Below are 13,228 nucleotides of genomic sequence, written 5' to 3'. Positions count from 1 at the left end.
GGAGGACTGGGATGTGACGGAGGTTGGGATCGTGTCGTCACCAACAAAGTGCATTATGGGACCATTGTTCGTGCAAATCCAAGTTGAAAAAAAGCAAATACAGAGACTGAAGATGCTTTTGGGTCATCAGAATGGTGAACTGCTGTGGCACAGCCGTGTTTTACAGAGTGGAGGAAGACTTTTGCTCTGGTCATGAAGCCGACGATGTACGGCTTGAAGACATCGTAGGGATTTTGCTACATTACAAATGTGGCAGTTATATGTAGGCTGTAGCTACATGGTGGTATGGCTTGAATCAAACAAAAGCTTTATACTTTCGTGTTTTAAAACTTCTGCAGTCCCGACTTCGTGCTGTCGTTGCACTTCAGTTACACATCTACAGTAATTGTTACATGGTTACAAAATATTAGTATGTAATAATAAGGAAATGTTGTGTTTTATCGAATTGGAAAAAAGACAAAACACATTACAGTACAGCATTGAATATTGAGTAACTACCTGTTGATGTCCATCTTTGTTTAGGTTTTGAGCGAACACCAACATGGTGGCAACTACCCAGAATGCACTGCAATTTTCGACCCTTTGCCAGCTGTCAGAAAAATGCAGTTTACTTGGCGCAACGCCAGTGTTTCCTGTCAAGTTCACACCTTGGAGCTGCTTTGATTCTGAAGGGCGTCAGGTTTTGAAGGTTATTTTAGAAACACCTGAGGACCAGTGCTTTCTTTTTGTTTTTTCCCAGAAAAGCTTGTTTCAAATTTTAAGTCCAGGATGTTTTTAAATAGTTTGAGTGATCAAATTTTCAACACACAAACCTTTGATTTTTTTACTCTGAGCAGAGTTCAGTTTGTCTTAAACATCATGTGCAATCCAACCACAAAGACAGACATAAATCTATTTCTCCTCAAGGAGTAACTGGGTGGTGGTGCCTGCACTGCTGAAGGCTATATGTGAAATGAGTAGGTAGTTGCTGTAAACCAGTAATTTACGTTTTAGCTGAACAGACCGAGTGCACCGTTGTGCCTTGGATGAGCATTTGGAGAACACACACCCATCGCGCACTCACTGATGCACACACTTTCTAGTTCCTGTAACGATTAATAATTCCTTCCCACGCTGCCCAAATGTGAAATTTAATTGTTGAGACAAAGGTGATTAAATAACAGCAACAAAGGTTTCCCGATGACAAACAGAAACAGTCAACCTCTGCTTCAATTAGCCACGAGGGTTGCTTCCACATGATGTCTCTGTGAAACGCTGCAGATGATTTGGGCTGATATCTAAACAAAACAAACAGAAAGTGAGTGAGTTTGTGAAGACCTGCTAAAATGTTCACATCAGGATTTTTGAGAACTTTTCGCCACATGTAGCCACAGATCCTCAGATCATGGGATTTTCCTCTTCTCATGGAGGTCCACTGCAATTATTGTTGGTGGAAAGGCTCAGAATGGGAACCACAGCTGCATCCTATGAGCAAGCTCATCCAGCTTTTGAAGTAACTGACTTAAAAAAACAAAAAACAAACAAACAGTTACCTTATAAGGACTTTACTTTAGGCATGTGTTCTTCGTAGTCACGCTCAAGGCCTTTACACACCGGACACAGAAAATATTTTGTGTGTTAAAGAAATGTTGGGGCCTCGACTATTCTCAATTCAGCCGCTCACACCACCTGCATAATTTTGATGTGGTCCCACCTCTACTGAAAGTGAAGAGCTGAAAGTGCCCCACTCACATCCTGAAATGTGTACAAAAGCAGCCGTCATACAGCCTCAACTCTTCAGACCTCCCCGTTGCTGCCTTCTGCTGAGAACTGAACCTCTATTTCTTCCTTTTCTTGTTTTGAAATATCAGGACCAGCTCATAATCACTTGATGTTTACTTCCTTTTTTTTCACAATGCAGAAATGCAATCCTTTCCATGTGTGTATATCTTATACAACATATTATATGTTACAAGTTCGCATATGAAAAAATCTGGAATGTCATGGCGCTTTTTTGCAATCTGCTCGGCTTTTAGATCTGAGTCTTCACAACAAATAAGATTGTTAGCATTGTGTATTAAACACAATGGTGATCTTTACAATCATATTTTACATTATTTCATCAAGACCATCCCTAAAGCTCTGACAAAAATTGCTACTGCCACGAGTCAGTCAGATCCTGTCCTAAAGACTCAATAATACAAAGTGACAGCCTGACTGACAGTGCTCTATGCTACAACTGCACAACAAAACCTATTCTAGCACACTGACCTTTTCTGTGAACTCACAACTCTCTTCTTTCCCCTTAGAATTGTTCTTTAACCAAGCTGTGATCCACAACAACTCTGTGTGCATGTCAGTCGGTCAAAGAAGCCACAGCCACAGTTATTTTAATCCCAATCTAACTCCCAAACCCAATCCCTACTGTCCCTTTATTGCTTATCCTTCCATCCTGAAACATGAAAAAAACATTAATCCATCTCCCCAGTTTAAGTGCCCACTGCTTGTTAGTTGCTGTTGTCAGGCCCCGTCATAAGTCCATACGCACACATACACAAACCCTGTGAACATCTGTTTCAGAGCTGCTAAGCGGGTCACTGACTTCTACCCTGATGATCGTCGCATGGAGAAAAGAGAGAAAGGCAGGCGAAGAAGAGAGACAAAGCTACACAGACAAATGGCTTAAGAACAAAGACAGGATCACAGAGAGAAAGGGAAAAGAGGTGACAGAAAGTCAGATCTGTGGATTTAGAGGTGCTACCAAAACTTATTACAGTATCTGCAACTGTGTTTTTTCCAAGTACCTTCCTGAAAATCCAAAAACACCATTTCAGAGCAATTTCAGAGCACTGCAGTCTGACACTCTCACTAATTAAAAAGAAATGTGGTATTTTTGAGTAAACACAAAGCGATTCACTCATTATACGTCCCTTTGTAGCTGATGTATGGTTCATAGTAGCCCCTCCTGTTTAGGTAACAGTCTAATGTCTTGATAACTTCACATCACCTAATGGCCCATTTCTTTAAAAGCTTGGTACTTAGTTTGCTGTTGCTTTGCTGTTTTAGAGGGAGTCTGATCGAGGTGTTGAAGTGATCTCGCCGCATTCAGCAAAACGTACAGTTCAAAGCTAGCTAGCTCGCTTGGCTCAAGAGCTGGAGGTGGGGGATACAGACTAACCAAACCATGCAAATCCCATCGAACAAAGTTGTGTCAACAAGTTAGCTGCCTTGCTAATGTTAGCGACATACATTGCAGTATTAATGAATCACATAACTGGGTTTCTCAGTGTTATTTATGCTTATGTTAAATTAATATTAAGTTAGCTGTTGATGCTAAAGCTCTATTTACCATTTTATTGTTGTTTGCTTTTATGTAATTGGAAAACTAATATGATAAGTTATTTTTCGTAGCATTCACGATTTCAGGCATTTATGTAACACGTGTAGAAAAAATGTCTCCTCTGGGCCCTGCAGGCGGTCTATCCTTCAAGCTCAGGTCTGCCACCAGAGCCCTGGGAGCTTGAGGGTCCTGCGCAGTATCTTAGCTGTTCCCAGGACTGTGCTCTTCTGGACAGAGATACCAGATGTTCTTCCTGGGATTTGCTGGAGCCACTCGGCTAGCTTGTTACCTTCACCCTCCACATCTTCTCGAGCTCTTCTCTGAGTCCTTGGTACTTCTCCAGCTTCTCTTGTTCCTTCTTCCTGATGTTGCTGTCATAATATGCCGGCCACTTGGTTATAGCGTTCCATGAATGCCCTGCCTGCTAGCATCTTGCACCCTGCTATTACAGAGGGGCAAAAAAGTATTTAGTCAGCCACCGATTGTGCAAGTTCCCTCACTTAAAATGATGACAGAGGTCAGTAATTTGCACCAGAGGTACACTTCAACTGTGAGAGACAGAATGTGAAAAATAAATCCATGAATCCACATGGTAGGATTTGTAAAGAATTTATTCGTAAATTAGGGTGGAAAATAAGTATTTGGTCAATAACAAAAATACAACTCAATACTTTGTAACATAACCTTTGTTGGCAATAACAGAGGTCAAACGTTTACTATAGGTCTTTACCAGGTTTGCACACACAGTAGCTGGTATTTTGGCCCATTCCTCCATGCAGATCTTCTCGAGAGCAGTGATGTTTTGGGGCTGTCGCCGAGCAACACGGACTTTCAACTCCCGCCACAGATTTTCTATGGGGTTGAGGTCTGGAGACTGGCTAGGCCACTCCAGGACTTTCAAATGCTTCTTACGGAGCCACTCCTTTGTTGCCCGGGCGGTGTGTTTTGGATCATTGTCATGTTGGACGACCCAGCCTCGTTTCATCTTCAAAGTTCTCACTGATGGAAGGAGGTTTTGGCTCAAAATCTCACGATACATGGCCCCATTCATTCTGTCTTTAACACGGATCAGTCGTCCTGTCCCCTTGGCAGAAAAACAGCCCCATAGCATGATGTTTCCACCCCCATGCTTCACAGTAGGTATGGTGTTCTTAGGATGTAACTCAGTATTCTTCTTCCTCCAAACACGACGAGTTGAGTTTATATCAAAAAGTTCTACTTTGGTTTCATCTGACCACATGACATTCTCCCAATCCTCTGCTGTATCATCCATGTGCTCTCTGGCAAACTTCAGACGGGCCTGGAAATGCACTGGCTTCAGCAGCGGAACACGTCTGGCACTGCGGGATTTGATTCCCTGCCGTTGTAGTGTGTTACTGATGGTGACCTTTGTTACTTTGGTCCCAGCTCTCTGCAGGTCATTCACCAGGTCCCCCCGTGTGGTTCTGGGATCTTTGCTCACCGTTCTCATGATCATTTTGACCCCACGGGATGAGATCTTGCATGGAGCCCCAGATCGAGGGAGATTATCAGTGGTCTTGTATGTCTTCCATTTTCTGATGATTGCTCCCACAGTTGATTTTTTCACACCAAGCTGCTTGCCTATTGTAGATTCACTCTTCCCAGTCTGGTGCAGGTCTACAATACTTTTCCTGGTGTCCTTCGAAAGCTCTTTGGTCTTGGCCATGGCGGAGTTTGGAGTCTGACTGTTTGAGGCTGTGGACAGGTGTCTTTTATACAGATGATGAGTTCAAACAGGTGCCATTCATACAGGTAACGAGTGGGGGACAGAAAAGCTTCTTACAGAAGACGTTACAGGTCTGTGAGAGCCAGAGATTTTCCTTGTTTGAGGTGACCAAATACTTATTTTCCACCCTGATTTACGAATAAATTCTTTACAAATCCTACCATGTGGATTCATGGATTTTTTTTTCACATTCTGTCTCTCACAGTTGAAGTGTACCTCTGGTGCAAATTACTGACCTCTGTCATCATTTTAAGTGGGGGAACTTGCACAATCGGTGGCTGACTAAATACTTTTTTGCCCCACTGTATGTGCTAGATACATTTTATATAGATAGATAGATACAATTATATTACCCAGAAAACCCATCAGAAGTACCTTAGAGCACATCAGTTGATTCTACAAGTAATTTAGTTCTTCTAGTTGTGTAAGCTGCTCCTTAAGGAGGATTGAAGCAGGTTTCATTGCAGGTTTTACAGACCGTTCAGTAAAATCCTCCCACACCAGGCTGAAATTATTTCTCTGGGCGCCCATGTGAAATAAAAAGTATTAAAACTATATTGACTAACTGTGGTCAGGGAGGCACTGCCATTATAAAAGAGGAGGATGGCATTGGCTGGCCAATATCAGGTTTTTAATAAAAGGCTTTTACAGAACATCTGCCCAATTTTAGCAGCAATAAATTGAAAGAGAGAGTAGTGAGGCAGAAAAGTTTGAGATGGAGAGGTGGAAATGGGAAAAGAGAAAGGATGAATGTTTAAAAAAAAAAAAAAAAGGCAAGCTAGAGATAAGTCCAAAGTTCAATTTAACATTTCAGAGAGTTGGTCTCTTTCTTGACTGTTTAACTCATTCACTGCCATTGACGTCTATAGCCGTCAATTGCAGTGAATGAGTCAATGGGTTTAACTCATTCACTGCCAATGGCTGGCAGTGAATGAGTTAATATGCTTTTACGATGAGAAAATGCCGCCTTCATATCGCCTGCCAGTAGCTCAGTCATTAGGGAGGAAAAGGGATAGAGAGAGGGAGGGAAAAAAAGCAAGAGGACTGGAGAGAAGACAGACAACAGGGGTGGTACGGTACTTGAATAAAGCACACTAAGCTGGTGCCATGTGAAAAGAGCGACAGATCAAAAAAACTGACAGGCACCATTGATTTCATTTTATTATTCTCCACTCGAGTGTTTTCAGTCTGCCGTCTCCCGTTGCTTCTTCTCAAAGAGCCAAAGAGCAGCAATCTGAGAGGCCACCTGAGATGCTGGGCCGCTTTCTTTTCCTTCCCGTCCTGCTCTTCATGCTTTTATCTCCCTCACAATTTTCTGTAATTTCTGCCCAACAATTTCCTTTTCTTCTATTGGAGCAGCCCTCCTGGTGCTTCTCCCTGTCACTGCAGGGATAAGCGATAGCCTGGCGTGGTCTCACAGCGATTGTTCTCACAAAAGAATTTGAGTCTTATTTTTTGACACCTTTTCTCACTTTTGATGATAACTTTATTTGTGCACTGTGTAGGTGACAAATTAGAAAATGGTAACATAGTAAAAGATTGAAAGATATTTGCATCTTAACTGCTCTCTTTTTATTGTCATCGTTTGGTCCACTCCTGTTCACCAGTTACGTACCCTTGCAGTTTCTAAAGCTTAAATGATACTTTTATATTTTTATTTTTACTGCCATGAATCTGTGTAGAGTCTACAATAAAGCCTTTGCAAGTGGTCAGCACCTTTGCCAGCATTTATGTCAATTCATCATATGGATGCATTTCCAGGGAGGTTCATGTTAGCTTACAGCGTAGGCTCCAGCATAAGGTTTCAGAAATATTTTACACAGAAGTATAAATCAATTGTATGTAATGGGCTCATACTTTATTTTGCAAAATGAACATCATGTTGTATTCAACGAGATTTAAAACTAGCAGCCAAACCTATAAATGTATTATATTGATATTACAGCATTTACTGAGCTCACAGATCCAGCGCAGGGCTGTTTTCTCATATAATTCTATACAAATGCACCTCTTTTTGGAACCAGAGGAGTCGTCCCCTACTGTACATTAGAAAGAATGCAGATTGAAGGCACTCCTTTATATCTTTTATATAACAACTTCCACCCTCACGGACTGCCTCAGCAAAAAACCCTAACCAAAAACAATGAAAACACACCTTAACCTCCTGAGACCCAAACTCTTCCACAGCATGCATTTTTAATTTCTCTTTGATATTTGGGCTGATTGGGACCTGATGAATGTAAAAACAAAGAATTACCAGATTTTCTTTTTACCTAATTTTTGTTTCTAAGAAAAATGAGAGCCACATATGAGGATATTCATTTAAAATTTCGATAGAACAGTGGCAGTATAATGTTCTCGTAAGTGGATATCAGGCCCTTGTGAAGTAAAATTGAGTATTTTGGTCTAAATAACCCAAAATGTGATGTCCACATATGTGGAAGCAGGATCCTAAGAGGTTAAGATTCTCAAGCCTGCAAAGAGTGAAGCTGGTGAAGAGTGAACTGTAAGTGTTGGAAGAATAGATTATTTGGAAATAAAATTATTTGTGAACACGTAGGAACAAAAAGATTTCTGATCGACGAGTTATCAGAACTGCTGGGTCATTGTGTCATTGACTGCAACTTGCAAATCTTATTCCCGAAACTTATTTCTGAATTTCACTCTTCCTTTATTGCTTCTGAAATCCTATCTCCGTTATGACATCCAGTCACCACCAGAATTCTTCATGGTTTATCCTTTAAAGGGCAAAATAATTCATGAATACAAATCTTTTTTTGCAGCATCCCTGAAGGCACCAATGAGGAAAATCAATTTTAGACCTCGTTTAAAAAACTTTGAATATATTCAACAGCACACTTATGGTGAACTAAAGCATTCAGCAGAGTTTTGGGCATAATGAAATACCGATACACTGGGATGAGATTTTTGGCAACTTTAAAGCTACTAACTATTAATTTAAAAAAAAAGTTTAAACTTTTTCAAAAGTACCTAATGCTATCAACAGAATGCAAAGTGGTGGTATGATAGATGAAGTAATGTAAGATTAAAGGAATAACTGATCATCCCGAGTATGATTGAACTGGGACCATTTCTTTTGAAAGGCTAAGATCAAAGGTCTTAATGCTAATGGTTGCTATGTAGCAAAAGCGGTAAAGCACTGTCCTCTGATTGTGAACATTTTAATTACATTTTACAAACTGTGATGACATTAAACACCTTTTATAAATGGTTGCAAATGCCTTTGAAGCAAAAGGTAACATTAGCACTTCATTGCTAGCATTAGCTAGCTTGTTTGCTAAAACTAATGAGGGATTGTTCAGATCTTTAGCAACAAAAGTCTGTGCTAAAAGTTTTCTAGTTATTTACTTTGTCTGCTTTTTGAATTGGGGTTCATAAAACTTATTAAACTTATAAAGACTCATAAGACAAACCCCCCCAAACACGTGATGTTATGGGACTAAATCAGACAGAAGCTGGAAAATGCTAAAATATTCATTAAAACATAGGGGGAATGTTGATTTAGTAACAATTCATTAGTATTTCACAAAAATGAACCAAGAAAGAGCTTTTCTTGTGTAAATAATAAATATGATCATTGCCCTTTAAGAATAATTCTCCCATCAACCCCATCCTTCCTTTCCTTAACCTGCTCCATATTGTGCCTTGTCACTGGCTGCCTGGCAGAGGCAGCTGATCAATACAAATCAGTTCGTCAAGTCTCCAAATTCTTGTGCTTCCATCTTAAGAAGCAGTGGGGAAAAATAGACATAAAGAAGCAGAGGCAGAGGACAGGAAGAAGGATTGTTGAAGAAACTGAAAGTTATTGAAAGAAAAAACATTAATGGAGTGGTTAAAAATAAGAATGAGGACTGGTCCTCAGTGTGGAGCTCTTTGCTGCTGCAGAGAGAGTTTTCAGAGCAGGACTAAATGCTGATAATAACCTGCCATCAAACAGGGAACACACACATTACTGAGTAGTCACGGCTATCTGAACACACACACACAATGCAATACAGTATGATCTAAAACCGTTCCTCCTTCATTCAAAATGACTAATGTATAAAACGATAAGAAGAGATTGGGGTATGATGAAGTAACAGCTAAGGTCACATAAGTGCAGCGGGCTAAGGCTTAAAAGGCTTATGTGGCATTCACCTCTCTGAGAGACGGAGAGAAAAACAGACAGATGAAGAGGAGAGTTTAGGGGTAAATCAGGGACGCCTTTTTTGATGGAGCTTTTCACATGATTGAAATAGCTGCTAATCATTCTTCACATATTATTGCAATCGATTCAGAGAACTGCAAACTGTTTGTTTAATCTTTCCTATTTGTTCAATATGTATTCTGTTTATGAACATAATCAATGGATATCTATTTATTCTGTTTGCACCAAGATCGCAGTGTCTCACTCCGGTTGGTGGAAGGGCTCTCTTTTTATGGAAAATTTGCCCATTTGAGATGGGAAAAACTTGTGAAAGCTTATGAAAGAGCTGCAAGGAAGACATACAAAAATGATCCTTTACTTAAAAAATAACGTTTTTCTAAAAATGTGCTGGCTTAGCATGAGACTCACAATCATCCTAGCCCTAACCACAGACACTTATATGTCAAGAGGTTAATGCTGCAATTAATAGTGAAGCTAAAGATTTCAAGGATGCTATAAATTACAGTCGAATGATATTCCATTTACTGTCATGGAAACTCACAAAAGCAGTAAATCCCCACTGTGAATTCGAAAGGTCAAACTGAAAACCTCTACTCAGTGACTGATCGTGAATTATGATTTTTTTATAGTTGCTTTGCTTTTATGACCAAGAAGACAGAAAAAGAATGAATGTGATTAATGGTTTCAAATGTTTTTGTTACTGGTTTTTGATATGGTCCATTAAGCAATTCTCAAATTTAACTTGATATTTAGTGTTTCTTAGTTTTAGACCAGCGGTCAGTCTAATATTTTTTCCTTGTTTAGTTGAGTAAGAAGATCCCCAGTTATAAGCAGTCTTCTGTTTGGTACAGTCCCACTCTCCATCGGATTCACCCACAAAACAAAAACTATTCACGAGTAAGGAGCACTGTGAAGAGACCAAGACTCCAAACTCCTTGCATCCCAAATGGATCTTCAAGATCTTCAGAGTGAACTGGGATTGGTCCAGTGCATGGAAACAGGGTCTACTCTGTTATGCCAAAACTCTTAATGTAACACAATAACTCGTTCAAGAATTGTGCATTACTGACTTTTTGAAAATTGCATCTTTTTACAGGGAATTTTTGCCAGTTAAAACTCTAATTTAGATGAAAAAACTGGTGTTGGCCAGAGGGGCCGATGGCGCGATATGGCAGCCTCGCTTCTGTCAGTCTGCCCCAGGGCAGCTGTGGCTACAACTGTAGCTTGCCTCCACCAGTGTGTAAATGTGAGAGTGAATGAATAGTGGAATTGTAAAGCGCTTTGAGGTTCTCGAAAAGCGCTATATAAATGCAATCCATTATTATTATTATTATTATAAATAAAGAAATTATGGCACAGCCTCCACCACAAGCTGCTGGATCTGTAGACACAGGCAGCTGCCGGGAACAGTTAATGGTCTTGTCAAAGGTTCCCTTCTGGAAATCTTGTTATGACTTTGACATTTTTCAGATATAGTCTTGATGACCAAAGGTCCTTTTTCCATTGTCTCGGCTCCATCTGAACTAAACGGCAAGTAAGTTTGGGGTTTTGAGAAGGATGAATGAGCACTGCTTTAATTCAAATGGTTCCTATTGGGGAAAACCTTGTAGTGTGAATATATGGAAAAATAATCATTTTAACTGGATTCTCTTCTCTTAAAGGTCAACATCTTAATAAATTGAAGTCTAATTAATCATCCAACCCCAGTGCACCGAAATGTAAGAATCTATTGCCAACATCCCAGTGCTAAAACAGCTAAAAGTGGTTTCGACGTCTAAAGACCAGTCTACACACCATTAAGGCAAGTGGTATTAATGCTGCGATACCTCCAGCATTCCTTCGTCATCGGCCCAATTGTAGACCTCTTTTCAAAAACTCAGACCTCCATCTGAGAGGAGGCTGACCTCATTTATAACACATCCATCAGAGGGCAATGCTATTTCCATCTAGGTCACAAAGACAGGAAATAATGTTCTGCATCCAGGAGTACAAATCTCAATTTCATGACTGAAAGCATTCAGCAGTCCCCCTCCCCCACAACTTATCTATTTCCTTGGGTCGCCAACAGATCGGCAGAATACAGATTGGCTCTCTGTTAGGGAATCTGATGATGACCCTAAAACTTAACTCTATGCTAGCAGACACAAAATAATCATTCCAACTGAGACAAATCAAACTCTGGAAAGCAGTGATAGTGGTTTGTAAGGAGTTACAGGAAACTCCATAAACGATCTGTATCCAGCCGTGAACACTTTGTTTAATGGGAACAGGAATGGTTCAAAATGAAATTACTGTCCATACCACCAACTGCTCCAGTTTTTGACTGACTTGTGGGAAAAAGGTTTACCTTCATGACTTAAATACCTTTACCTCTTTGTGCTTGAAGTCATCATCAGCAACACCATCAACCCTATCCCCAAACTCCAATCCCAAACCTAATCCTTTGTTTTAGGGGTAAGTAAAAGTACTTTGATTTGAAAAACATCAAAATCAGATTTTTATGAGTGCCAGTAAGAATTTTCACTACTTTCTCCTGACTGCCAAGACCCAAGAGAAACAGTTTTTAAAAACAACAAAATTACATATTCTGGTAGCACAGGGTTAGTGCAGGGTCACCATAAATGATAATTTAGACCTCAGAGGGTTCGTGTATGATACAAAAAAAAAGAAAAAAAAGATGCACATGCCCAAATATATCAGCACTCAGGAATGTACGGATATTCTTTACTTTTTGCTCATAGGAAAGATATATGAGCCAGCCAGTCCCACGTGACAAGAAAGAAAGAAGATATTCATTTATATAATATTTATGTAATATTTTTCAAGAAGCCGGACTGGTGGAAAGCCTACTCACGGCAGTTCCTTATAAAATATTGACACTGGGAAGCTCATCTTCACAGTCACTAAGGCAAAATTCACCATGTAGCCAGCATGCATTTGTTAACTACTTCATTCTGCTCCCCTCACACATGCATGGGGCAGAATTGCAGAGAGATTCTGCCTTGAGCGACTGCAAACGCACACAACCGCTGCGTCCGAGGCAAAAGCAATTGTGTGCTGTAGCTACACACTTTTTGTTATGAATTTTTAGGTTGAAACAGAATCTGAACAGTACCTTTGGTAATGCACTTCGTGCTGTTTACACTAACCGTTTCATGCATGGAAACAGAGTAGGGAGAGTGTTCACAAACGGGAAGGTGCGGGCAGCTATTACAGCCTTATTTTTTGATTTCATTGCAGCTAATGGCGAAAACCCATCAGTGCACCGTAAACATGTTCAGACAGAAAACGAAGCATTTGGCTGAGTGCACGAACACTCTGAGCTGTTGCTTTGAGGAAGACTTGTGTGCTAGCAAGCATACGGCTCAGGTCAGCTCTGCATCTGTCTGCACATTCACAGCACGGGAGGGTGTTCTAGCTAGCTTCCCAACTGAAGCGCACCATGTGCTTGTGTGGGAAGGGCCAGGTTTGAGGAGACTGCGAGCAGGGTGTCGGCACAGTTGGCGCATCAAAGGGAGCCGAGCTTTTTCCTTTCGATGATTAGACCATATGTGAGACCGAGAGACATCATGACTGAAGAATGTTTGCGAGGTTAGGTTTCACTCTGTAAAGGTAGCAGATTAAGAGGAGGAAAAGAAAGAGCAAAAGAGGAGCAATAAAAAAAGACTACACAAAACAAGTGGAACACTGATGGATAATTAATGTGACTTTTTCCTCTTCCTTTCTCCCTCCCTCCCTCCTCTCGCCGTCTGTTTTCGTATCTGCTCTATGCACCGCTCTGACCTTTAGCGAGTGTGTAATTCTAGCACAGGGCCTGAGCATAATAATATATGAAAATCCATAGGGTCTGCTGCTCATTGTGCAAACCCAAGACAGGAGACAGGCTGCTGACAGGCTGAACCATGGCCCTCTACTAAGACAGCCTATTATATCACCAGGAATCGAGCTCCCATGGGGGAGAAGGGGTGAGGGTTGGTGATACAGCCGCAAGTTT

The sequence above is a fragment of the Diplotaxodon limnothrissa genome, linkage group LG22 (genome assembly GCF_057381915.1).
Source record: "Diplotaxodon limnothrissa isolate DT_005_m linkage group LG22, D_limnothrissa_male_GT1.1, whole genome shotgun sequence".
NCBI lineage: Eukaryota > Metazoa > Chordata > Actinopteri > Cichliformes > Cichlidae > Diplotaxodon > Diplotaxodon limnothrissa.
The sequence above is the reverse complement of the archived record's forward strand: the minus strand, read 5'-3'. Positions refer to the sequence as shown.